Below are 3412 nucleotides of genomic sequence, written 5' to 3' on the forward strand. Positions count from 1 at the left end.
TGTCCTAGAAGGGTTGTAAATGACTCCCTCTGAAAGGGACACTGTCCACCTCCATGGCAATGCAGAGCCCCCAGCCCCAGTGCTGTTGGCCATGATTCAGTTCTTCAGAGGAAAACATCAAAGGGGAGGCAAGACAGGCCTGGCACACAGAAGCCAGCCTCTCACTTACTCCTGATACTTTAGACAGCAAAGTGCCAGAATGAATCTCTCTTCTGAGCTATAAGGTTAATGTGGCCATTTATAGATAGAAGGAGATTAGGTATGTTGAAAGGGGAAGGTTTTTATGCTTTGCTTTTGATCCTGTCTGGCACTCCCTAGAGCTGCCATGTGCCCCACACCTGATAAATACTGTTTTATAATGGCAAAGAAGAGAGTTTAAAGCCATAAATCTATCCCCACCCTCCCTTGCTTTTTTATGGATCTAAAAGATAATTAAAACCATGCCCTTGCTTTGCAAATGAAGCCTCATCTTTCTGGCAGGCCCCATTTCAAATGAACTTGAGGGCAGTGTCACTGCAAAGGGCAGCCTTGGCTTGATGCTGTCCAGGATGTCACAGAGCACTCTCAGGTCTTGTAGGTATCAGGGTGTGTGCATGCCACCCAAGGCTGATGCAGTGACCAAAGACCTCTACACAGCTCTGCTTGGGCTTTGAACTTGGTTAATGCACAGTACTAATGAGGGTCAGTTCAAAATCTAGTCTTTTCAGAGAAAAATAAAATAAAACAAAATAAAACTTCTTCTTTGGTCACAGACTGTCCCCCCCAAACTTCAACCACTTCTTTTGGTTTTTCCTAGGACCCAGAGGATTGACAGAACCAATATTAATGGACCAGGACTTCCAAAAAAATAATGCAAAATATTATGTAGCCATTAATTAAATCATCATAAAGGCCATGTAATACCCAGGAAAATGTTTATGATGCAGGTATAAGTAAAAAATGCATGATACAAAATATTTCTACATTATGATAGAGGAATAATAAATCATTTTTAGAATGTATTTTTAATTATCAAATGATATGTGGGTACACATAGTTGAAATAAGAAATAATAAAACATGCTTTGCCCCTCCCACCCTCCCTACCCCTTTCCCCCGGCCCAAACCAACCCCTTTTACCTGTTTATTTTGGGGATTTATTTCATTATCCTAGAACATATAAGGTTTTGGCCCTTCTTCTTAATCAATTTTAAACTTAAATTTTTTTTTCATATTTACTTTTTTAAAAAATCCAGAATGGATCAAAAAGAACAATAAAAAATACAGGTGTCAGACATAGGCCAGAAGGTAGCTAGAAAAGTATGCCTTAGTAAAATTAGGAAGACTTGTGACCTTGTTTTAAAAGCTGTCCCTAACATAAATAACTAGCTTAGTTTTCCACTGATGTAGCTTCCCCTGTTCTACCTCTGAATGTGGCACAGCTGACTTGCCTTGCAAGGCCTCAGTTGAAGAATCCTCTTTACACACACAGGTTGGTACAGCAGTACTCAGCTAACTGGAAGTAGCTCATCCACAATATGGCCTCATTCCAGGTTCCTGCCTACCTTCATGGTTGTGAGATGGTTTCACCCCTTGAAAACATGGCAACTCCAGCACAAAACAATGTTAAGTTTTTAAAATGATCAAGAAATCATCTTCTGCCCTTTTACGTGCAGCTGGAAAATGATAGGCTAGGGACAGAACATTGTGAATTTTGCACTGTTGGAATTATCACTCATTAAATGATCATTAGCTAATAGTCACTAAATTTACATACTAAGGAAATTATAAATAGAATACTGCAAAAACACGGTAAGAGACTGAAATTTGCCCATTTCTGCTCAGGAAGTCCCTTCATTCCCAAGCATCATAATGTTGTCCTTTTGGCTCCAAAGTTTACTGCTATTACTGTTTCTCCTCCTTTTGATCTATTTGTGCCTCAGTACCAGAGCCAGAGCCTTCTCACTCAGATGCCATCTTTTTGTGTGCCATTTTGAAGAGCTTCAATGACGCTTGCTGAAGGGAAGATGCTTCCTGCCTTATGTTTTCTCCAATTTCACTATCTTTTCAAGCTAGGAGTTCCCTCATTTTGGAAATCTCTTCTTTTAGCTCTTTGCACTCATCAGCAGGCAATTAGTCCTTGAACTCTTCCATCTTGCTTTCTGTGTCACGAATGATTCCTTCAGCCATATTAACCGCTTCAACTTGTTCCTTCTTTCGCCTGTCTTCTTCTGCATACTTCTCTGCATTCTTAACCATATTTTCAATATCATCTTTGCTTAATCCACCAGATGACTGGACCGCAACCTGCTGTTCACCTCCTGTACCTTTACCTTTGGCAGAAACGTGTACTATCCCATTGAAATCAATGTCAAATGTAACTTCAATCTGAGAGACTCCACGAGGGGCTGGGGAAATTCCAATCAAAGTAAACTGTCCGAAAAATTTGTTGTCTCCAGCCATCTTTCTCTCACCCTGACACACTTTAATCTCCATCTGAGTCACCATCAGTGGCTGTAGAAACCACCTGGCTTTTCTTGGTTGGAATAGTGGTGTTCTTGTTAACAAGTTTGGTAAACACACCTCCTAGAGTCTCAATACACAGAAAAAGGTGAGTAACATCTAGGAGCAGCACATCTGTGATATCACCAGACAACACACCTCCCTGAATGGCAGCTCCAATGGCCACAGCCTCATTAGGATTGACAGCTTTACTTGGGGATCAGCCAAAAAGATCCTGCACGGTCTGCTGAACCTTGGGCATTCTAGTCATGCCACCAACAAGAATCACTTCTCCTGTCACTCTTGCTGACTTCTGCATCTTGCATGGCTTTCTGGCATGGGACAATGGTCCTCTTGATTAGCTCAATGACAATGCCCTCAAACTGAGCCTGGGTCAGCTTCATATTCAAATGCTTGTGTCCACAAGCATCCATTGTAAGATATGGCAAGTTGATATCAGTCTGCACAGATGAGGAGAGTTCACACTTAGCCTTCTCAGCAGCTTCCCAAACCTTCTCAAGTGCCATGTTGTCTTTGGTCAAATCAACCCTTGTCTCTCTTTTGAACTCCTTCACAATATGTTGTAGCTAGGCCTGGTCAAAATCTTCCCCACCTAAGAAAGTGTCTCCATTGGTGGACTTCATTTCAAATACCCCTTTCTGAATTTCTAGGATAGAGTTATCAAAAGTTTCACCACCTAAATCATATACAGCAATGACTTTGTCTGCTGATCTAGACCATAGACCAGAGCAGCAGCTGTGGGTTCATTAATCACCTGAAGCACATTTAGTCCAGCTATCCGGCCAGCATCCTTCATGGCCTGTCTTTGAGAGTCATTGAAATAAGCTCGGACAGTGATCACAGCATGTTTTTCTGTATATCCCAAGTAATTTTCTGCAGTCTCTTTCATCTTCATCAACACAAAAGCGCCC

At 41.4% G+C, this 3412-nt stretch overlaps 1 pseudogene; it reads right to left on the reverse strand.

Moving 5' to 3' along the window:
• Positions 1-1813: 1813 nt before the first annotated feature.
• On the reverse strand, positions 1814-3405 carry LOC109392080 (stress-70 protein, mitochondrial pseudogene; annotated as a pseudogene).
• Between the last annotated feature and the right edge of the window lie 7 nt (positions 3406-3412).

The sequence above is a fragment of the Hipposideros armiger genome, unplaced genomic scaffold, assembly GCF_001890085.2.
Source record: "Hipposideros armiger isolate ML-2016 unplaced genomic scaffold, ASM189008v1 scaffold_313, whole genome shotgun sequence".
NCBI lineage: Eukaryota > Metazoa > Chordata > Mammalia > Chiroptera > Hipposideridae > Hipposideros > Hipposideros armiger.